Source organism: Neopelma chrysocephalum, unplaced genomic scaffold, assembly GCF_003984885.1.
Source record: "Neopelma chrysocephalum unplaced genomic scaffold, ASM398488v2 Primary Assembly neopelma1_80b, whole genome shotgun sequence".
Lineage (NCBI taxonomy): Eukaryota > Metazoa > Chordata > Aves > Passeriformes > Pipridae > Neopelma > Neopelma chrysocephalum.
The window spans coordinates 10,234,585-10,259,583 of NW_020897742.1; the positions used below are offsets into that span (position 1 = coordinate 10,234,585).

General features: G+C 37.7%; 1 long non-coding RNA gene across 1 annotated transcript; it reads right to left on the bottom strand.

Moving 5' to 3' along the window:
- Window positions 1–538: 538 nt before the first annotated feature.
- On the bottom strand, window positions 539–5,602 carry LOC113970858. The gene is made up of 3 exons (XR_003535356.1): window positions 5,542–5,602; window positions 3,858–3,952; window positions 539–574 (listed from the first exon to the last, which is right to left on the bottom strand). It is a non-coding gene; the product is annotated as an uncharacterized LOC113970858 (long non-coding RNA).
- Between the last annotated feature and the right edge of the window lie 19,397 nt (window positions 5,603–24,999).

Below are 24,999 nucleotides of genomic sequence, written 5' to 3' on the forward strand. Positions count from 1 at the left end.
CCTAATTTGTATTAGCTGTGTGGTAATCTCCAATGGCCTTCCCAAAGTGCAGCATTGGCAAATATTTTTACAATATTGATGTTGTTTTGCAAAAATATAGACTCCTCATAGAATAATGGTTTGCTTTCTTATTAACACAGGATAAAAATGTAGATAAGTAACTATCAGTGGGACCTTGCAAAAGACGTATCCTTTACTCTTACTGAGGAACAAGATGTCTTTAAAAACTAACAGACCTTTTCATGTAGATAGCTGGTCTAAATCTGCTCTTTAGGAAGAAGAGGGATATGAAGGAGTGAATGAGGAAGAACGTTATCAAAGAAAAGGATGTATCCTTTCAATTTGTATATTTGAATAAAAAATACAGAGCTATCAAAAAATTTTCCTGCCTTTTCAAATATAGTAACTTTTTCAGTTTCAGTCACTCCAGTGGAGGCCACCAGGATGATTAGAGGGATGAAGCACCTCTCCTATGAGGAAAAGCTGAGAGAATTGGTATTCAGCCTGGAGAAGGGAAGGTTTTGGGGAGATCTCACTGCAGCCTTCCAGTACCTGAAGGGAACCTAAAAGAAAGCTGTGGAGAGACATTTTACAAGGGCATGTAGTGACAGGACAAGGGGCAATGGCTTCAAATTCAGAGAGAGTAGATTTAGGTTAGATATTAGGAAAAAATTCTTGACTGTGAGTATGGTGAGGCACTGGAACAGTTTGCCCAGAGCAGTTGTGAATGCCCCATCCCTGGAAGTGTTCAAGGCTGGGTTGAATGGGGTTCTAAGCAACCTGGTCTAGTGGAAGGTGAGCCCTACCCATAGCAGGGATGTTGAAGCTAGATGATCTTTAAGGTCACTTCCAACTGAGACCATTCTACGATTAGCTGCTAAATGTAAAAATCATGCTATTATTTGATTTTATGTGATAGTGTGAATATCCAGCATCCAGTCTTTGAGGAATTCTCTAACATCATTCAATGTTGAACACCGAGAAGTGCTTGCAAGTAGTAGGTGCTATAATACAGACAGTAGTACATTAAAGGTAACAATGAAATTTCCTTTCCTGTCAGTTTATCAGGTAAATATAACTAAAGAAATGTCAAACTGATTTACTCACATCTGTAGAAATCTTGAACCTAGGTTGACTTTGCATTCTGTCAAAGAAAAGCTGAAAATGCACTGCTTATGATAGTATGTAAACCATATTTATTGTATCAGGTCACAGAATCACAGAATGACTTAGATGGAAGGGACCTCTGCTCCAACCCTGCTCAAGCAGGCCACCTAGAGCCTGATGTCCAAGACCATGTTGAAATGACTTTTGAATATCTCTAAGAAGAGAGACTATACAACTTCTCAGGGCAATCTCTTCCAGTGCTCAGTCACCCTCACAGTAAAAAAGTGTTTCATGATGTTCAGAGGGAACCCCTTGTGTTTCAGTTTGTGCCCATTGCCTCATATTCAAAAGTACCTGTCTTAAAATGGAAGAACATCCTTAAATAAATATTTTTCTTTTAGATACTCAGGTCCAGCAAAAGCATCTGAAATCTAAGTGTTGGATATTAAACTTAATATGATGCACAAAGAAGGTTAAGAAACTAAAAATGGGATATATGATGAAAGAATGTGCTGAACAGTGAGCGACCTACACTAAGCCAAAGGGACACACTGAGACTAAGGTTATGTATTAAATGTCACCCTGTCTGGACTTTATATTCCATTTGCCATGGAGTCCAAAGCACCATTCCTTCTTCCAAGGAACATCATTGAGCATACATTTTAGCCACCCTTTCAAAACAATCACTCTGAATTCACGTTTTCCTTCATATGTAACTGAGAAAAGGCATGCTACTGCTAATTTTCAGCTACTTGCCAACACTTAATTTAAAACTCTACTGAGACTTTATTTTTTTTAGTGCTTTGACAGTAATTTGATGGTTTGTAAAATGTCAGAGGAGTACTTGAAAGGCTGAGAACTAAGTGCTGTCTAATATTAAATGTTCATGAAATGAAGACAGAGAAAATTCACACACTTTTTAACAACTTTATCCAAAGGCTTGGCTGCTCTGCATGTGAGAACAGCTGATTGTAATCCCAGACAGTGATGCTGACATGCAGCTGACTCCAAGGGATCAGAATGATGAAGCTCTGTATGACAGTAAATGAAACAGTGCCAGCTTCATACCTGCAAACTTGACTGTTTTTGTTAGAAAGAACCTGCACATTTTTATCTACATTCCAACTAGCACTTTCCAAAAAGTCAGCACAAATAGGCCAATCTTAAAGAGTAGCAGTTTTTAGATATCTAAAACCCAATGGACTAAATGATGCCTTGAATAACTGGCAATTACATGAGCTACTTGAAGACTACAGCTCTATGTAATTTCTATGTTAGCTGACAATCCCTGGACAGATCTAGCCATGCTACCACTTCTCTGATTCACTCTTCAGCTTGCCTTCTCTACTGTACTGGTTGTTTGCTCTTTTCCCCCTCCTCGTATCCTTAACTCCTCATCTTAATCTTTCTACTCCCATTAGCTTTTTATCCAAGTATGCTCATCTGACTTCCAGTTTGGCTCCAGATTGGGTTTAGCTGGAAGAATCGAGCGTGTCATCAAGCCCCAGCAGAGCAATTTTGAGTCTAACATAAGCAGACATTTCCTGTAAACCTGATACCTGGGTTATATCCATGATGCAAAGATGACAAATGGCTCATTAAATAATAGACTTCATAAATGCATTATCACTTCAGTGAAATGTTCCATAGCATTTCTGAAAAGGCAATAAGAAGTGAACTGTAGTGCAATTCTCTGCTGAGCTTCATAGCCAGACCTAGTTCTAGGTCCATGTAAGATGCTGAAAAAACAAGCTGGCACATGATATCACCACCAGATGTTATATCCATCACCAGAGATATAACTTGATGTATTTCTTGTGGTTGATGGGCTGAAGAGCTAATCAAACCGTTATTCCCCTTTGTGTAAAAGTAGTGATACATCTGTTAGGAATTGCACTAAACCTTTGGGATTTTCAAATGCAGCAATGCTGTTTTGCAGATGTAGCTCATTATACATTGCTAGATAATGAAGATTTAGATTTTAGGGGGTGAAGGGAGAGGAATGTATTCCATATTTTGTTTTCTTAGTATTATAACTACGTTTCTTTATATTATCCCACTTAGCAAAGGAGAGGCTTGGAAAAGAATTTTTTTATTTGTTTGTTTTTTTTTTTTTTGAGAAGTGCCAACTACTTCTCACACTGATCCCTTTACACAGCTCTTGCCATGTAAATGTCACAATATTTCAAAGATGAGATGAACTGACTGTGGTAAAGAGTTGGTCTTACACATTGGCCAGCACACAACAACAATGCAGGAATTTTGTTAGTGAGGCAAAACTCATATTTTAATAATTGCCATTCGACCTCTGAAATGCAGAAACAAAAGATAACTTCAGGTCAACTTGATATTCTCTTGACAATAGATGCAGATTGTTCTCTTTGAAATTTTATAGTTCCAAAGAAATGCAAAAAATAATTTCAATGGAATAAATAGGTCTGAAACCTAGTTGTTTGGAAATTCCAGTGTATATGTCTTGGAGCTGAGCTGTAGCATGTAAAGGAGAGGAACATTCAGGGTTGTAAAGCCTGCAAACACAGCTGGCCATAGAGTTCTCTCCTTTAGAACATTTTTTACCCAACCATGTTATTTTTAGGCCAGGAGCTCAGGATGATTGGTGAAGCAACTGGTCTTTACATTTGCTGCTGAAATGTCTGTCTCTTGGACAAAATTTCTTGTCTCTGACAAACATTTTTTGCTGTATATACTATGTCCTCCCTATTCCCAGCAGTAGTTAAGAAACACCTTACCTCATTCACCTAACTGTGATGACATTTCAGGTTAATTTGTGAAAATAATTCAGACAAAACCTTGTATATCTCAATGTGGGAAAGCTCTGGTCAGCCTGTGAAGACATTTTAAAACACATTTTTAAAGTAAAAGTTTTTGCTTGACCACATGAGAAATCCTGGATATTAAAGCACCACGATAGGGGTTGCCAATATCCAGGTTCTGTAGTTTGGTCTGTAACAGCCCATGACCTCTGCATAAAGGAAGATTCATTATATCCCGTCTTTAAGAAACAATAACTACATAAGAGAAGCTCCATTTTGAGTTAACTTGGGAATTTCTTGTAATGGATGACATCATCTCTGAGGCCGTGAGACCATATGTGACCAGAGCAGCAGACAGAGCCCTGCAGCTTAGCAGGGTCTCCTCATGTGTTCCTGATCCCTGCCTGAGGCTTTGCTGCAGCTACAAAGTCACTGTTGGTAGATTAAGTCCAGTCAGCCTGCTCGCAGGCTCAGGGCTGCAGACATAGAGTTCCTCTTTTCAGCCTAAAAACAGACAGGTGCCTATTTTTCAAAGAAGGGAATGCGGATTACAAAGGATTTTGCCACATTTCATTACATTGAGGGGAAGCAAAAAGTATGGCTGGTGATATTTGTGGATGTGAAGTAATTTGCCTGTTAATTTCAAGGGCATTTACAGCAAGCTGAACATCTCTCTGTCTGAATAAAAGCCCGTTTTGTGGGCTGCCATTCGAACTTCGTTGCTTTTTTTTCTCAGAGATATTTTGCTCTTAAAGTATAAACTTCAAGTGTGCCTTTTCCTCAGTAAAAGAGTTTAGGAACTTGAAACGACCTCATGAATTTCCTCTAACTCCTGCTAAAACTACTTAGTTTACTACACTGAATTGCACATGGGTTTTAGGTCTCTCTTCAGTTTCTGGTTTACAGGACAAGTCTGAAAATTACATTCATAAATCCTTAATGCACCTCCAAAACAGGACACTGGGCAAGCTACTGTGTGTTGATTTTAAGCCTTGAAAGTCCCATGACATTTTTATTTGCTTCACAGAAAGCAGCAATTGTATGTTTAGGTATTTGTTTTGCAGTTGAAAAAATCAGAAATATTTTTTTTCTTATTAACCAGACCAGTTTGTGGACACCAGGGAGTCCTTATAAACCAGCTTTTTTCAATATTCTACTTTCTTCCAGGTGGCTGAGGAAAATAATGCATCTGTTCCAAATCTCAGGAGACCCACACATTACAGACATCACTGGAGCCCTAAAACAACTATGTTATGTAAAGCTGGAAATGTTTCAAGAGTTCCCATAATTATTAATTCATATGACATTCACTTGAGAAATGTAACAGCTTGGAACAAATTATCTTTTCTAAACTAGCTAATTGCAACTAGATTTTCCTCAGTGCATATGTGTGTGCAAAGCGGTAAGAAGGCAGCAGGGTAGACAGATGGGTTGAACAGTGTCCTGTACTGCACCAAAAAGGCACAGAGAAGGTTCCCAGCAGCCGAAGATCTATGCCTGGGAATGAGGTAATTAGGTTACCAGCCCCAGGTTTTACTCTTCTCTGGTGGTTTGAGCTGTAGTATCCATTGATTTAAATTGTCAGCAATATATGAGGAGAGAGCAAGTTCTAAATAACTCAAAGCAGATCCCTTTTGCCAGAATGAACTCCCTTGCTTACTTTTTTGAAGGTAACTATACACGGCTTCATCAGGAAAATCCTCTGTGCGACACACTTCACATTCAAGGACTTTCTGGGAAATCATTATGACCTCATGGTGGATATTTTAGCTTGTTTCTACCTGGGGCATAGCCAACATCATTTATGTTTCCTGTGACAGGGCATTTTATAAAAGTTTTAAAAGAATTTTCAACAACGTTTTATCCCCACTTAAACAACAGAAAATGTTCCCCCTTAAAGATTCTGGTTTGGTTTATTATGTTTTATTATTTATTATGGTAACCTCATTTTCATATGTTAGTTTTTCTTATTTGTTCATCTTTATAGATGGCAAAGGTTAAGCATTTTTGTCTCTTCAGAATTGTCAATACTTTTAAGTGCCTTGTTATTTTGTCATAATACAGTAAAAATAAATGTACCAAAAATTAGGATGTATTAATTTAGTATTATCTAAAAATGTCACCCCTTGTCAAAGACCCAGTACAATACCATACCTTATCAGCATAATTAAAAAAAAAAACCTGGGTTTAGGTAGTCTGAATAATGCCTTTCTCACCATGAGGAAAATTTGTCTATGAGGGGTAGGACCTGAGGGAAATGACAAGATGCATGAAAGAAAGAGAGACAAACAGAGGTTTTACTGTGTAGAAGGACTTAAGTTGTTGATACAACCAAGGCATTTTTATGATTTCTTTTTAAAGGTGACTGTCTTAAATTAAGTCCCATAGCTTGAACTGATGCCAGCCTTTCTCTATTTAGACTATTTCTTATTTTTGACTTAGGCATGTTTCCAGTTTCTGTTTTATTGTAACCTCTTTTAGTCTTTTTGTATTTGTTTTCCCTTATTTATAGTGTCCATCAGTTCCTCTCCGATTTTTGGCCAAGAAGTGTGTGGCAAGGAAAAGCAATGATCTTCAGTTTGCCTTTGTACAACTTCCTTAAGGCTCCCTCTTAGCACATGCAGGAGTAAAAACAGCCCTTCATTTGGATACCCGAATTGGATGCCCAACCCAGGATGTTATCCTCACATGCCTCATGAGTTATAAGAGATAAAAGATATATTTTCTGGATTTGGAAAGTAAATTGGTACATGCTGTTAATATTCCCTGGAAGTAGAGTTCTTTACCAGATGGACATGTATGAAATTTGAGGGTTACAAGGACCAGTGAGGACAATTTTCCTCTTGTCAGCAACTAACGACAGCTACTATAGTGGAGGCTAGTAATGCATGATGCATATTGAGACTGCTGTATTAACTGAATTGTGTATATAGTTCACTGATATTTTGGATGGACCAGACCTCTTGCAAAGGTACACTTCTACTCTGAGAGGTCAATCTGTTCATCACATGCAGTGGACTCCATGTGTCCTGGATGTCTGTCCAGATCATTCCATTTGTGTGGTGGAGCACATGTACACATATTTCCACCTGGGAGGTGCCACTCAAAAAATGCCTTGAAAACAGTTTATCTTACCTAGGGCAGGGCAGCCCCTCTGGTCTCAGAAGCTTTGGTAGTTCAGTAACTAGTTGCTGAAATTCTGGAAGTGAGATACAAGAAGGAAAAACATATTTTCTCCATGTAACACAATAAAGATGTTGATTTTTTTCTTCTTTCTTTTTCTTTCTTTTCAAATAATTGGGGAGAGAGTTTTCAAGAGGCAATGGCTGCTGAGAATGATGAGGTGAAGAATTTCTAAATTGGTATTTTAAAGCAAATGTTTTCTAGATCAGAGGCAAAACAGAAATGGTCCCTTTCAGTGGCAGTCATTGCTTCATTGAGCTGCAGGAAAGAACTCTTCAACCTTTAGAGTGAGATTCAAGGAAATACTTTTAAGCAATTGTATTTAGTAGAAAAGACTACTTTGCTAGTTTGAGCATTGTGGGATGCTCAATTAGTTATTTAGACAATGATTACAATCAGGTGTAATATTTCTCTGGCTATAAACTGTTCATTATTACAGTTATTAATATATTTGTTTTACTTGTGACATTTTTATATGTTTTGGAGCATAGATATATGGGTTTAGAAACTATTTAACATGCACAGTTTTAAATGTTTGGTACAGATTTAATGTTCAAATGTAAAATCATGTTATGAACTTCAATTACTATGCCAGGTGTTCATCTTCCCCTGCTAGTTCCTCCAATTCTCTGCTGAAAATTCATGCTCCAGATCCTCTTCCTTTCCCCCATGTTCCTCAGGAAAGTTTCCTTCCTGCTCTCTGAGATCTCTACAGAAAAAACAACAGAGTTACTTATCTTTAGTATACCAAGCTGATCTTTTATACATTCAAGTATGAGCTGTTCATATTTTTCACTTGTGAAAATTCACATAAGATAATGCTGTGACAAGAAACTCAGCTTAATGATCTCTGACAGGAGTGCTACAGAGATATTATGCTGGTGGTAATAGGTATTTCTGCCCTGGAGTAAGGAAATCCCACTCATGCCTGGCAGTGGCTTGGATTCACCTCTAAAGATGACTGATGTTGGGCGCTGAGCAAAATGAGCCATGGGACTTTGTTCAGAGGATATCCAATTAGGAACCCTGAAAGAGGAGAGATTAGTCTAAGTAAGCCTTGGCAGCAGCAGGGAAATATTAATTACAGGCTGAAAATTACCTCTGTACCTCAAGCCAGATCATAAAACTCCAGTCTTGTGCCAGCTCTTTATTTTTTATCCCCTTTGTGATACTTGGATCTTTGTTTGCATACTTAAAGTTATAACAACTGTGTACGTTACTGCTAGGAGGCTGCAGAGATCATGCCTTTTCTTTGCTCTAGTCAGAAAGGATCTGTTTTTCTCATAGCATTTTTTCCCACTTGTCCTCAGAGCAACTGATTGTTCCTGTGGTTACCATAGGGACTAGAAAGACATTCAGCATATTCTTACACAGTGTTTTTGCAGGCTGCACGAGCCTGCACAATTCCAGTAGCATGACAATATGTTATCTTTATTTATTTAAGACTTTATCTCCTCTTTGAAGGAAATACGTATTATGAATTCTAGGCAACTTCACAAGAAGCAACAAGTAGCACTAGCCATCTCATTAGCTCTTTTTTTCTTTTTCCATTTCTTCATTCTGTTTTTTTTTTTTAAAGAAACTTAAAATAAAAAAAAAGGGAGAAAAAAGTCAGTTCAGTCCTCTCTGGATCCAAAAGCAGAGATTGCCCTTAAGCCAAGAGAATCATAATTACTTTTGTCTTACTGTCTTAGATCTACAAGACATACAGATGTAATCAAGATTAGAGAAAGTTAACACAAACGCTATTTCATTTGTGTTCTGGGAGTAATAGAACAAGAATGACCTCTTTGTTAATATTCATTAGATCAAAGCTGCATTATGCAGGAATGTTGTATTTATGTTTTAAATCTGGATTTTACTTAGCAAATGGCTTAAGGCCCAAACTTTGGTGATAAAATTAGATAATGAAAGTCTGATTAAACCTTTCATGAAAAAAAATACTTGACTCATGGTTAATATTTATTTCTGCCCTATTTTCCTGCAAAAAATTAGTTTTTTCAAAAGTACCCTCGTGGAATATTGTCCTGTTTATTTTTTTTAGTGCACCTAATTGTTTACATGTCAAGTGATTTTGGATGTTTCGGTGCTAAAGCAGATATGCAAGGCACTTTAAACTGTCCTCCGGTTGGCCTACAAAATTTCAAGGATCTAAAATCACTCAGCAGTTTAGAGACTCTTACCCTGTCTTTAAAACAGTGCCTTCTTTAATTGAAAGTGTGTTGTAAAATTGTTCTGTGACTCAGGCAGTAAACCCTCTTTCTCTAGCACTGGGACATTTTCTTAAATGTCTTCCTTACATTTGCTGGGCTTTGGCGTTGTAATAAATGGTATCCTTTTCCCTATTGGAAATAAAGGGAAATTGAAAAAGCTCCAGCATGTTCTAGTCCAAACTTGTCCCTTTCTCTTCTTATATAAATAACTGTATGTCTCAAATTAGAAATTCTTTGAAGCTGACCTTCTCTGGGCTTTCTTTGTAAAGCTGACCCTGCTTTTCTTCTACTGTGAAGGGACTTAAAGGCTGCTTGTCAGATGGTCCAGCCAAGAGAGAAAAAGGAGGACTTCATTTCTGGGCATGGGTCAGAAAACTACATGGGTCAGAAATCTCCTATTTACAGAAAATTTCCCTTAAGAAAGAAATGTTTTCTTAAAGCCACTTGCAAAGGCATGTATCTGTCTAAAATGCACTGAACATCCAGATTTCCCCATGCTGTCTCCAGGTTAATGAACTTTACCTCTGCCCTGCAGAGCTATGCTATACCCCAGCTACCATAGTCTTTCCTGCTTCCCTTCTCCTTTTAAATCTTACAGCATATTTTGCCCCTGGATTGGAATATGCAGCATGTGTTTGTGTGGAGAACACTCAGCAGGAACCAAGTTGTGTGCTTAATCTGATAAACCCTCACATCCCTGACTCCATGAGCTGTTCACACTATGAGGTTACGTGAGAATTCATGCATACTTGGATGTGATGGGCTTCTAAAAATACGCACTACAATGTACATGCACACTGACAGCAGAAATGCCAGACATTCCTCACTGCTCCAGGCTTTTCTACTGAATGTCTGTGCACACGAAAAAGAAACCAGTTGGAGGAATGAAACCACCTCCCATAAGGCAGCACTGTAAGAGAGAATTTAGCAGTTTCTTTGCTAATTGTTCATAGATTCTTTGTTTCAAGTAATTGGCAGCAGTAGCCCAAAGTACTGCAGGTCTCCTCCTGCCCTTGGCTATTCTGTCAATTTGACTAACTGTGAAAAAAATCAAAGGGAGGGCTGCAGTCAAGGAAAATTTGTTATTGAAACAAAAGTGGATCTGCTTCCCTGCCAGACTTTCCGTGGACAAAAGGGTATTTGTTTTCCCTTTGGTACCCACCGTGGCATGGCTTTCATTAGAAAGTTAGCAGGCCAAGGTTACAGCTGTACAGGATTGCCAGCCAGCTTTTGCAGCCAAATGGTCTCAAGCAATCCATGAGAGCACAGCTGTGTCATAGTACAATGAGGTGAGGAGCACATGATGAATAGCTAAGTCTATGTCTGTGGGGGAACTGGGGAAGGAGAACAGATCACTGAGGCTATTGCAGAATGCAAGTAATACAAATTATTCGGAGCATTTGCTGTCAGTGAAATGAGCTATGCATCTGATAGTGCCTGAAAGAACAGATGGATTGAACCTAGTATGTCACATTCAGCTCATCTAATCTGTAGCCAAGAAGGGTGGGGAAACATTTGAATTCCCAGCTTCAACATCATTACTTTGCTTATGGTTTCCAGTAAGATCCCAAAGCTGGAAGAGCCTGTTTCCCATTTGAGATGCAGCCAAGATTCTCAAAAGCAACAATTCTCAGGAGATTTTATGAGATTTTTTCCAAAACCACATAACTATTAAAAAACATTTTGGCACAGTTGGTTCTGCCACCAACCCAAACGGTAATTCTGGTAAACTTAAACCTTCAAGTTTAAACCGAGACCAAAAATCTTTCCTGCAGTCCATATTTATTAACAAATACATCTTGTGTTTTGATGTTGGTAGAAATGTCTATATTTGAATTCAATAGTAGTGAACAAATCACAGAACCACAGAATCACAGAATATGCTTTGTTGGAAGTGACCCACAAGGATTATTGAATCCAACCCTTAGCCCTGCACAGGACTATCCCCCAGAGTCACACCACGTGCCTGAGAGTATCATCCAAACGCTTCTTGAACTCTGTCAGGCTTGGTGATAAATCATTGTATTTATTAAATTTTATCTGTCTTCTGTGGGACTTTAAAGTGCTATGTAGAATCAATTAGTGTTAAATACAGCTATCCTTAAAATCAGTCAGATGTGTGTTAAATCAAGGGTATGTCACTTTTTTCTCCTTTGAAACTTTCCAGAGCCATGAGAGAATGGACAGACCTTGCCCACCCTGCCTGGCTTCTCCCACCGCTGCCTGTAGGGCCAGGACACCATTTCAGCTCAGCTACAGGCTCTCTGCCCCTGCACAAATTGTTTTGAAAATGTGTCTCTTCACAGCTATTTCCCAGGCTCCATCTTCATTTGCCCCTGATGCGATCCCCAGTGTTGATTGTGGACCTGGATTTAGGACTGTTGACGGATCCTGACACCAGCCCACAGTTCTGCCCACCATGCTCAGCCCGATAGGACTGTGCCCGCTTGGTGAGGGCATGGCTTGCCCTGGATCACCTTCAGCTTCCATGCCCTTAGGCAGCAGCTGGCTTTTGCTGCTCCCTGACATCATATTTTAATCAATGGATTTCTTTTTTCTTCTTTTTTCCCCCCCTTCTTTTAAACAGAAGTACATTTTGTATACAACTCCACAGCACCATTTAAATCTCAGCTGATAGTTACACTTAGATTCTGCCTTTAAAGAAACAGAGACATGGTGAAACTTCGCCATGAAATGATTTGAGTAGCTTGCCTTTATTTGTGTCTCAGTCAGCTCTTTATGTGGTGTAAACACCCTTTTGTACAAATACAAGCTGATTCACAGTATAGAGGAAAAAACGTTACAAGATTGGACAGTCCTCAGTGTTTGGCAGTAGCTCCACATTTCCTCAGAGCCTTCTGCTACAAAAAGCCTAGCTTATAAAGGTGAGCTAAGCAGTAGTGATGGACGAACTGGCTGCATGGACCCTGCTCCTGATACACATGCATGGGAAAAATAAATCATAGTGGCCACATGTCTTTAGTATGGATCAGCACCAGAAATGGCCTTGTGCCTTTCTCTTCTCCTTGTTCTCTTTGTTACTGTTAAAGGCAGAAAAGATTAAGTCATGCCAAGTTTTCTTCCCTCAGCCTTATCTGGATTACCAGTCCTGATTCCTTCAACATTTATGGGCCATGTTTTTAAGACCTTCAGTCATTCTTGTTGCTTGTCTGGACTGACCCACATTCTTCTTAATCTGCACTGCCCAAAAATGGGTACAGTGCTCTCCCTGAGGTCATGCTACTGACAAGTAGAATGAAAGAGTTACTTCACGTGTTTTGCAGACAAAGTTATTGTTTATCTATCTCAGTATGGTATGATCTGTTTTTTTGTAGCAGTCTAGCATTGAATCATTTTCAACTCGTGACTCACTGTAGTTCAGGCCCTTTTCAGTACCCTCCTGTCATTATACAGCTGATCGCTCTTACATGCAGAACTTGACATTCATTCCTGCTGAATGTATTCATTTTATTCTTCCCCAGGTGGTTTCTCTAAAATTGTTCAGCGATTCCACTGTAAGCCTATTTTTGGAACCACTTGTTAGCAGAAGGTGGCTAAAGCCACTGTCACTGATGCCTCATTACCACAGGTAATGTTTGCAGTGCCACTTCTGTCACTCTGCATTAAGGTAGCCCAGACACTGATGGCACAAAAGACACCTCCACGCTTGGGGTTAGATATCTACAGGCATTTTAAGCACTTAAACTTCCACTGCAGGCAATGAAAATATGGTTCAATGTGATTTATGAGTATTTGAGGATTACTTACTCAACCAGCCATCAAAGCAGTGGTTCCCAAGTGCCATCTGAAATGCCCCAGGCTGGCTCAGACATCCACAGTAGAATGACAGAGATTGTGCAGGAACTTTGGAACATCTGGGCCCTACTGGATGGCAGCAAGATGTCAAAAAAGGAGATCCTAGGACCTTTCAAATGGCACCGGATCCCCCTGACAGATTGAATCAACCCCTACACAATTAACAGAGGGTTGATCTCCAGAGCTCCCTTTCAACCCTAACTATTCTGTGATGCTGTCATGGTCAGTGAAAGGAGGCAACAGCCACAAGTTGTAGCAAGAGTAACTCCAGATTTATTCTGACAGTGGTTAAGCATTGGAGGAGGCTGCCTAGAGAGTCTATGCAGTCTTCATGCTTGAAACACATGAAACTCAACTTGACAAGGCCTTGAACAACCTGACCTGGCTTGGTAGCTGGCCCTGAGGCAGGAGTTGGACTAAGCCTCCAGAGATACCTACCAACGAAAATTTTATGACCCTAAACCACATGCAATATTATTTTGTAATTTCTTTACTGTTGCTTCACATCATGTTTAATTAGGCAATAGAGGGAGAGGAAAAAGAGAAGGGTAGGAAGTAATTGAAGCTATTTGGTTTCTTTAGTTCAGAAAAAAAAAAAGTCCATGGCAATAACAGCCCATGGTCATTTAGTTAATTCAACACCCTTAATTAAAATTAATAACATTTTCTTATCAAGCTTCTTTATCACATTTATAGTATATTTATTTCTTACATGACACTTCATTACTGTCAACTGTGACCTGAGAAACTTGAGAGATGGAGAAAGAACAGCAGTTCACTGGCAGAACTGGGAACAAAACGCATTTTTCCCAAAGCTTTAGACATTTTTGCCTGTTTCCTGTTGGGAGACCTCTTGTTTAAACTGCTGTTTTAATGGATATTCAAAACTAAACATGCTGTGCATGTTCACATTTGGACAAAACATGGTCAGCTTGCTAGGTCATATTAGAGAGCACTTCACCAGCAAGGATCTCTGCTGATGTAACTTCTAATTTATTTGTCTTAAATCACATTCATGTAATCTCTGTCCTCATGTTCCAGTGAATTCCTAAACAAAGTAAAGGGAAGTCATACATGGAGTCTGTTTTTTCTTCCAAGATCCCAGCATAAAATAGAAATGGGAAGAAATAGCCACCATAGGAAAAGGATCTTCTGTTCCAGCTGTTCTATTATGACAGCTTGAGCCCTTGGACGTTCTGTCTTCCCTTGAGTTACTACTTTTCCTGTCTTGTTTTCTCCAGCCTGGCAGCTAATTTACTGACTCCCTTTTCTCTTCTGCCTTCCTTAAGACTTTTTTTCACAGTCTGTTTTGTAATTTTGCTATTCTTTCTGCATTCTTTTTTGGATCATGGTGATGTGGACTCCTGGCAGGTCATAGTAATTAATCATGTGTATGAGTCCAATCTGCTTTGCTGTAAGACCTCTCTGCGAAAAACATACAGTGGGATTCCAGTTTTCCTGGAAATTTTTACTGTTTGAGCTTCAGTGTATTCTCAGTAACTTTTGACAGGACTGGATATCTTTACTATTTGACTCTACTTTTTCATTTGGCAGTCAAACAGAGAAACACAAAAGTCAGGCACTGTTGCTTTACTTGCTAAGTTTGTAGAATTTATCTGTATTTATTTTTTCCCCCATTGGCTGAATGGATTTCTTGTAATTGAGTTTCTGACTCAGATGCATACACCAACTTGTTTCCCACCTTTTTTCATACATGATGAAAGATGATAATAAACAATGGGCATGACACTGGAAAATTCACTATGTTAGAACTGTGAGTAATTGTGGGAAATGTTTGTGACGAATGCTGCTAATGGTGAAAGCAACAAAAGATGTTAATTATCATCAGAGAATTATGTGTGTATTTCTGTTCAACAGTGGCTGGAAGCAGACATTTCAACTTGGTGTCACAGGCTGCCATGGCAGATACTACCTATGGGGAAGTTCTTTCTTCAGCAGCTGGAAACTGGTTCATACCTAAAACCTGAGGACTTACATATCAAAGAAAATTCTGTGAATATTTTCTGTCCTCGGATAATTTTACCATTCATACAAAGGTCCAATACTTTTTGGAAAACAGCTAACCTATTCAGCTTCAGTAATGTCATGTTTGAATCTTATCAAAATATGTTCACTCTTTGCAGCCCATAAAACATAAGGGAATATCTTAGCAGAGAGTAAAAATGAACAGCATTGGAGCAAACATGATAACTCAGTGTTGTTAAACATCAATCCCCAATGGAAAAAGCTTTGTTTTAATCCCTATATCCAACTTCCACTTATAGCAATAATATCCGCAAATGAAGATCCAGGGTAATAGAAGGTTGTAGGTGTAAAGACGACTGCTTCTTGGAAAACTGGAAAAAATATGCACTATGGATAAGTAAATATTTGTTCCTACAACACTGAGCATATAACCATAGAAGCAGTTAAGGACCGTGGACTCTACTAATCAAACATAGAAAAAAGTTCTACATTTGTGGAAGAAAACAGAAAAGAAAAACAGCTGATAAAATACAGTACTTTGCTAAAGATTGCATCAGATATGAAACTGTGCTAATTTTGGATGAGATCCATTTCACCTAAAACATCTATGGTAATAAATCAAATAGTGCTATAAAAAATCTAGTCTGCAGTTTGGATGAAGCCATCCTGCTTTAGAAGGGTAAAAATATTTGTTGTTAATGACACAGACTATTTCACACTAGGTTGCCTTGGTGCCAAAAGTAGTTCCTGGGTATTTTTAACTTAGTATCATAACTGTAGTCCTAAGGTTCCTTCCTTCCCAAGTAAGAATTTGAATTTCTAAAACTCATCATGTTTCAGACAGAAATCTTATCAGTCTTAACTTCAAGATGTCCTAAAATTCTGGGCATCAGTATTTACTAGGCACATTCTCTAACTTAGCTTGGAAGTTCCCAAGACACTTTTACAGACATTTTTCATTACATTCTTCTTCAGAGGGGCTGTTCTGTTGTGAAGTTTGCTTTTGTCCATATTTCAACAGACATCCGTAGCACTTATTTCTTGGACGATACCCAGGTGGTTAAAGTGTTAATTCAGAAAGTGGGGGGCACAGCTTAAAACGTGAAGATATTGAACTCCCTGCACCAGACTAGTTACTGAATTCATAAGTCATGAATGTGGAGAATATTATTCACTTTAATTCAAACCCATTGTGCAATTCAGCTTACAAACTGCTTAGTACGAAAAAAGACTAAGGAAGAAGTACCTAAATGTTGAATAACTAGCACTGGGACACTTCATGTTTTCAGATCTTGCTCCTTGGAAGATACATACGTTTTATTTTGGACTATTAATAAAACAAATAAAACTTTCTTGCAAGCAGTCACCAAATCACTGTCTCTGCTTTGTCTCACCTAATTACTTGAGCAACAGCATAGAAAGTGGTGCCTTCTTGCTTACTGTCCTAACACAAGATCTGGCTTACTTCTGCACTCAGCATTTTTCTTTCAAAAAAGAATGAAGGCAAGGAGCTTACATTCAGTTACTCATGTTTTTGTGCCTAAATATTTCTCTTTTGAACAAAATTGAGCCAAGAATTTGAATTATTTCTTTGCTGCTTGAATTCTCTAATCATTAATCTGTTACACCAAAGAAAAATATGCCCTCTGAATACATGGTCCTATCAAGACAAAGCCAAGAATGGGCTGCATCCTTATTCTGTGTACTTTTAAAGACAAATGTAGACTCCTAAATTACCCAGAATCTGGAGAGGAAGGCAGGCTTGATATATCTTACTGCAACTGTAGAAGGTGGTTCTACTGGACAGAATGGCTGTCCCTTTCCTGGTTTAAGGAGGTGTCTCCATCCTCTAAGCAGGGAACTCAGGCACTGATTTTAAACAGGCAGACTTCACATTCACAAATATTGTACTTTAAATGCTTTCAGGTAGACTGCCATGAGTTCATTAAATGCTCATTGCATACCAATAGTACTGTTATTAAATGTGAGCCTCCATCTGGTAAAAGTCCTGCCTAGACCATTCTAAGCTTGAAAGACAATGTAGAAAACTATGGGTTTCAATTTTTTTTCATACTGTACTTTAAAAAGCTGCTAGACTTTTATTTTTTTTTTGCAGAGAAGGGAACTAACAAAGCCAGGTGAAAAAAAAAGGCAGATAAAAAACTAAGAAACATTCAAGACCCACTCAGAACTAAACCTTTTTACAAGGGAAAAGGGCATGCTATGCCTAATAAATTGTCTACAGGAAACTTTTATTAACTGGATCATAATATGAAAAAGGAACAGAAAATTGGGGCTCAGAGTAGCAGGGTAATTAAGCCCAAAATACATCTTGAAATAAAGTGACTTTGCTCTGGGAACAGTTAAAACTCATGGCCAAAAATGTGAGAGGACATTCGTGCAGAATCTGAGACATTAATTTCAAATGTGTCTTTATTTGACCTGACACAAAAGGCTACATATTTACAAGGCAACTGTGCACCTGGGACTATCCTCTGGCACTGAGGCCAAGGGTCATAGAAAAGATTCATTTCATTGTTATCTTAGGTAACAAAGTAGGTTGTACATCCTTTGATATCAGTCCCTGGATTGCATTAATACTCAGGCCATACCTGGAAATTGTTTGATAGAGCAATTGCTGGCCCAGGAAAAATGGTGCCAGGGAATGCTCTAAGAGTTTAACGTGTTGAAGTTTCAGTGCCCAGGAATGTTCCCTGGCAGTGCTTGATTTGTTAACACAGAAGTAGCCAAAAGCCTTTTGTTTTAGACACTTAAAATGACACTGGAGGCACCACTAGCAAAAGATGATCTCTATAGAAAATTAAGGTATTCATAGGACAAAAATAACACAAAGGTATTTTACAGCATTGATCCTCAAATCTTTGAGATTATTTTTGGTCTGAATAAATAGTTTCTCAGACAGTGATTTCCATATAGAATTTATAATACTGAGTTTAAGATTATTAGATTAGATTAGATTCATTTCACAGAATGAATTATTTAATTTCATATCCAAGATATTTATTCCAGCTCCAGGTAGGGAAGAAAATAGGATCTAGATTGTAGTTGATGTTCCACTGATATTTGAGAGGGAACAAGTTTGGAAAGAGAATTTCTCCTGTTTCCAGTTTGCATATTTACAGAAGCCAAGTCTATTAAATTATTTGAGCTTCCTTAATATATGGTGTAGAGCTCAGCCTAGTTCCCATTAAGTCACCTGTTTGCTGACTTCATGGCCACTGTGTTGCACCTATAATTTTTCATTTGGCTTTTTAATTTTAATTTTCCTACTTCTCTATCTTTTATTTAGGAGCACTATTGTTAAGTGCCATTAATGTGAAAATATCCATATCTATTTTTTAATCTGTTCTGTCATTTATATTCTAAAAGTTGTGTGAAAACAGAGATGAAAGGAGCTATTTTTTTTACCTATAATTGATGGCTGACAACACAGAGAGGAATCTGAATGAAAGCTCATGCACAATCAAATATTAACCTTTTTTGGGGCAGCATGTTGCAATAAGTAGTAGGAAGATGAGTGTTAACAGATGCACTGTCCATCACCATAGTTATTACTTAAGTTCAGATAATATGGATGTTCTCTAATCTATGGTAGCCACCACAGGCTACATGACATTTGAAACTGCTTCTAAGGAAGAAATTAAAACCTTATTTGGAGAATTTCTCTGCCAATTGAGGGCAAGTAGAATTACTTTTTGAAAACTCCATCACTCAAACTGAAAGAAAAAAAGAAACTCCATCTCATTCCTTGGGCAGGGAAATAAGGGTTGTGTAGAAAAAAAATAAATAGGTTCTATTGTTTCTTTTAGCTCTGTGGAGCAATCCTGAAGACTTTTTGTATTTTAATTGCATTCTTATCTTGATTAAAAATGGTACTGTCCAATTTTGGTTACATTTTTTTTTATTCTTTTGCTAGAGGACCAGCAGGAATGTTGTTCCTTGTACAGTGTAAATATCAGATTTTAATCTATAAATACCAAGATGCTGCAAGAATTTAAAAATCACAGGTGTTTCTGATGGAATACAGCTTGCAGGAAGAGATTATGGTAAGCAATCCAATTTGGAAGTGCTCCATATACAGAAACAGGAGTTATGCAGGCCAGAAAACACTGCTGAAGGAATTTTATTTAGATATTTAGAAAAATCAGAACAACCACCCAAAAGAAACCATAAACTAATTTTGAGCTATATTCATAGCCAAACCAGGAGAAATTAAGCTAATAGATTTGTTCTTTTAGTATACAAAACTGGCTGTGCCCTGGAAAGCCTTGGACTGCGGTCTATAATTCTCTCCATAATGGCTGCTGAATTGCTAGCTCCCATTCACATATTAATTCTTAGCAAATGTTTTTTAGTGCAAAGACTCAAGATGTTTAGCCTTGAAAAAAGCCCAGGCTTCAAAACACAGTTTGTCTTTCCCTCTGATACATATTCCAACGAGATTTTTTTTTTTTAACTAAACAATGGGAAATGCCTTTCTTACTGTGAGATTTACTGCTCCTTACAAATATCTGACAGTTAACCTTGGCAGTCATTTGATTGCAAGAGGATGCAAGAAAAACACCTGAAAATTCTGGGACTCTGCTCATCTGGCAGCTAAAGGATTCCATCAAAGCCTTGCTTGGCCTTGATCTGAGAGTATGGAAACTTTAATTGTCCATGTGAATACCTTAAACCAAAAAGGAGGCTGAATGTTGAGGGGCATTTCCCAGTATATCTGCCTGAGATAATATATATCAGTGTTTTTCTATTTCTGTGATTATTTTACACTATTTTAGTTGTCAAAAATCTATTGTTCTTATTTACATTCATTGAATAATCACACTGTATGGCTACTAATGCAAATCAGGCAGTTTCCCCCTTTCACTATTTTTCTCAGATTTCTAAATCATATAATACAACAGTAAGATTTCCTGTTGATCCCTGGTATAATTTTTAATGATTTGCAATAAATTTGCAACGTTATGCACACTGATGTCGCTGGGACTATTTCCATTCCATAATAGCCTGCGAATCATGCTTTTCATTGGTAAATATAATGTTTTCAAGAAATATTTTTGGAAATTTTTTAAGAACATACAAAGCAATCTCAAAGCTGGGAAATTACAATGTGTGGTGTAGTGGGTTTCTGTGGCTCAGCTTTTGTAGCGGGGGAGGGTACAGGGGTGGCTTCTGTTAGAAGGTGCTAGAGGGTACCTGACGTCCAGCCAAGGTCAACCCACTACATGTGGCAATAAGTTTTTTAATATCAGAAAGATGCAAAATGAGTCACCTGATGATAACTCCACAGAAATCAATGTGCAGTGGCTTTTAAAGTTCTTTAGTAGAAATTTTAATGTCCTAACTTTTTTTTTTTCATTTAGTAAGACACTTCTTTTTCCATCATTTACTCAGGAACTTTTTACAGACAAACTTATTATTGTGCTATCATAATGCTGTCCAGCCATGAATGCCCTTATATACACAGACATTTGTGACCAAGAAAACAATTCTCCAGGAGACAGTCCATCCCAAGTCTGGTAGAGGTCTGTACACCTTGTGTAGGTGAAATGCTATTCTGTGACAAGTAGCAGCTGTGTGCACAGAAGCAACATAAGTGTGGATAATACTTGGCGAATCACCAGGTAAAGCTCCATAATTCTGTCTAATGTGAACCTCAGCATAACACTCACGGGGTGCGATGGGGTTTGTTTTTGCAAACAGCTACATTCAGGGATGTTCCACTTGTGTGAAATGATGGCTTTCTCTGTGATGTATCAGATCCAGTGAGAGGATCTGATAAGCTGAAAAATCCACTTCTGTGATCTTGTATATGGGAACTATAGAACCAAAGAACGTTGCAAATGGGATCTTATGTCAATATTTGCAGTGAGGTAAAGTTTGTACCAGCTGGAGATCCAGATCATGTATTTTAAATATTAGGTTTCTGCTATTTTTTGTGACTTCAGGTTTTAAAATGCATTCTCTTTATACAAGTCTAGTAGAGCATGACATTAGGAAAGCTGAGTGAGAAGAGGATACATTAATTGTAAGAATTGCTTCCCATGACATACTTTTAATCTTGGCAGAGAATCACAGTTTTGTTTCAGGAGGAAAGCAGAAATCAGCCTGACAGTGGGCCAACACTAACTGGACAGTTTTGACTACCATACCCTTGGGATCTTTGCATAGTTACATTTCTGTTACCTTAGCTATAAATCAACATGTGAGTAAAGTAAATATTTAAATAGAAAAAAATCTGTGATCTGTGAAAAGAGTAGTTGTTTCCCCCCACACACACACTGAAGAAAGAGCATTTAAGAATAGTTGTCCCATAAAATCAGGGAGGAGAATCTACATAAAAATAATTTATGGGGGTAGTGTATAAAGTCAAATTAAAAATTGGGGAAACTAAAAAACTAGCAACAGAGATATGCTGATAATATAATGGATTAAAGAACTGTGAAACAAAGATAACGGCATATTTCCAGATTCTTGACCGTGTGCTATTTTAATTCCTACCTGTTCAATTTCAGAAATTTTTACTTGAATCACTGCAATTGGTATTTTAAAATCAGTGAATTCTAGAGCCAGTGAATTCTATTTACATTAACAAAAATACTCTCTTGTAATTTGCAATAACAAGATATTCCTTCTTAAGTGAGAAGGTGGCAAGTGTCTTAGAAGAGTAACTGTGTGAAGAAAATACTTCCTCTGGCATTATACAATATTTTTATAATGGATGAAAAACTGAAATATTTTGGCATCAGCTTTAGATATGGTAAATTCAAATCAGAAATAATCTCACTGAAATTATACGTGGATGTAATCCGTAGCAATCCCTTGAATTAATGGTAATGCTAGTATAAAAATCCTTTTCTTTTTATGTCTAATTGCTAAAATAGAGTTTATGCCTAATGAAAAGGGCTTCCATTTCTTCTGGTCTACAGAGTGAAATTTTTGTGCACTCTTTTTTTCAAGAAAAAATTTCTATGGAGAATACCTTTCAAATCTATTCCAAATATTTGCTACTAGAATGGCTTTATTCCAAAAGTTTTGCAAATGGATATTTTTGAGTGTTTCCAGAATTAATTCTGAAGTCTTCTCTTAGTAATATAGATTCAATGAAGAGAAAACTATCAGAAGTTTCAGCACATTGTCTCTTGTATACCTTAGTTTATTAGAGGACGATATATTGCTAGATCCTCAGTCAGCATAAATCAATCTAGTACAACAACAAGGATTTTTGCCAGCTCTGATCTAGTGTCTCATCAATCCTTGACCTATTCACTAAAACAACAGATAAGTTTGCCAAATTGGACATAGTATCTTAATTTGACTGCTTCTGCTTTGATATAAGGAAAGTTGGCCTACAGTATTAATTGAAGATGTGTCGTTAGATATCTCAGGTAAAGAACCTCCCCTACCCTTAAATTAAGTTTGTTACCCCTTCTCCTATACGTGGTGGGGAGGGTTTCACCAAGTTTGTGCAAATGCAAATAGAAATCTTTCACCGTTTGTTCTGGATCTTGACCCAGCTTCTGCAGAAGTCAAGGGAAAACTCCCACCAACTGCTGAGACCGATCAGTCATCAAAGGCAAAAGTCCCTGGAGTACTAGTTCTTCACAGGGATATGCAGGAGGAGATGACCACACAGCAAGAGTAGTCATTATGTAGGAGAGAATTTTTCTGGGGATGAAGCATTCAGGATGTTTATCAGAGTTTTTGTCATATTATGTTCTGGAATTAGCATGCTTGTCTATTGCAGAAATCCTTTTATTAGCTGACTTTTTGCCAGGTAGGATTTTTGTTTTCATACTACCTCACAAATTTCCCTGGAAACATTTGTTACTCCAGATTGTGCCTGAATATTTATCTATTTTTCCGATAAATGTTAAAAATTTGTTCATATTTACTAAAATGTAAAAAACCCAACTAACAGAAATAAACCAGAAAGCATTAAGGATTTTGGGTCTGATCTTTCAAAGTTTTTTCCCAGCCAACTTTGACAATATTCTTCAGGAGAATTAAGTATACTGAAGTATGTTATCAGCATTGGCCTCATCAATTGAAATGAAGTTTGGGTCCTGATAGAGAAACTCTTTAGGTAAGCTCCAGAATTAAGATCTCAAAAGGTGGGTGCCACACAACTTGTGAGTCTCAAAGTATGAAAATATTTTGAATTTCAGAAGAATTTACCTGTGGGATAGAAACTGGGTCAAGAAATGAGGGGGATTCCTGGAAGTGTCCCAGACACCTTTTCAAAGGCTGAAGACTGGGAGAGGGAAAGTTTAAGGGGAAAAGAAGAGATGTTTCCACACTTCCTGCTTAAGCAGAAGTACTAAGACCCTTATCCAACTTTTTCAACTTGTCTTCCATGATCTCATATTTACACTTCACTTTCCTTATCTTTTATTTCTTCTTTGAGATTACTGTGGACAGCATCAGCATCACGGCTCCTGACAGTGTGCTGGCACAGGATAATATTTGTATTAGCAGTGTTGCTAAAGGATTTGAAAAGATTTGTCCTGTAATACCAGAACTGGATACTCAGGCATCCAGACAGTGTAAACTGGTGCTCAGTCCCACCAGTGGAAAGACTTAATGCATCGTAACTGATGAGTGAGTGTTGGCTGCCTTTGTTATGGTTGGAAGCTGTGCCACAGAAGATGCTCTACTTTTATTCTAGCGTATACAAGACATTAAAAAACTTCTGACACACTATGAAAAGATACCAGATGTCCTATGGTTAACAATACATCCAAGATGGGAATTTTTGCATGTTTATTATCCTAGCTGGCAACATTTTGTTTTCTGTTTTTCTCTTTCTTAGTTGTATGAGTTAATCAGCTTTGTGGAATGCATGTTTTTATCCACATAGTTTTACAGCCATGCATTTCTAGTCAGTGTTGGGACCTCACACATTTATCACACAATGATTATTCCCTATTCTTTGTGGACAGATGCTTGTTTCTAGAATAGAATTTTGCCACTTTATCTAGTAATTTTTTTTCTTCTTTTGCTTTGGGTATCAAGTAAAGGTAATTTTCTGCCATGGAACTACTCCCTATTAGAGAACTCTTTGCTAAAAAGGATTTTACCTCATTGACTTGCAATCTTTCAATAATTGATGTGACTCCATTTACTTCAATAGATTTAGCTGGCTAAAAGGTGTTGTAGCAAGATTTTTCTTGAAAATAAATGTAATCTTTTCACAGCCAGTCAGAAACAGGTAACAGATATATCACAAATCTTCATCTGGACTTTGCTGGTTTCGAATTGCACAATAGGTAATAATGTTGTTATTATTATCTAGTCCTGTTTTTGCTGTTTTAATTTGCATGTTTATCCTTACAGTAATTTTGTTTCAGTCAAAACAGTTTCATTTTTTTCAAAGTTTATCCTAGGAAGACGATATGCCATAGCATTCTAAAGGAAAAGGTTGATATTTGTCAGAGACATAAAAGATTTGCTTATAATCACTTTTGCAATCATTTTGGACCATAAGCTTTAAAAGGAAGCCAATCCATTATTTCTACTAGGAGTAATGCAGAGAAAATAGGATGTGAAGTTATTTAGATACTTCTTTTCTGAAACCAGTAGGTCTCATGAACGTGGGAGACTAACTGTAGCTTGATTCGCGTGTGTTTTGTCAGAAACAGTCTCATGGTTTGAGGGATAATCTCATTTCACACGGTTCGGGGGGAGGGCAATTTTTAAGTGCAGTCAGTAAAATGACATTAACTACAGTGAATACGCATATGCAAACAAACACAAAGTCCTGTGTGAACTGATCCTCAGCTTCCTGTGGGAATGACATCTTCAATGGATTACATTTGAGCTCACTGAGAATCAGCTGGGATGACAGCTGAGCTGGAAGCTATGCCAGAATACTGGCTGCCGTCTGGTTTTGTATATGT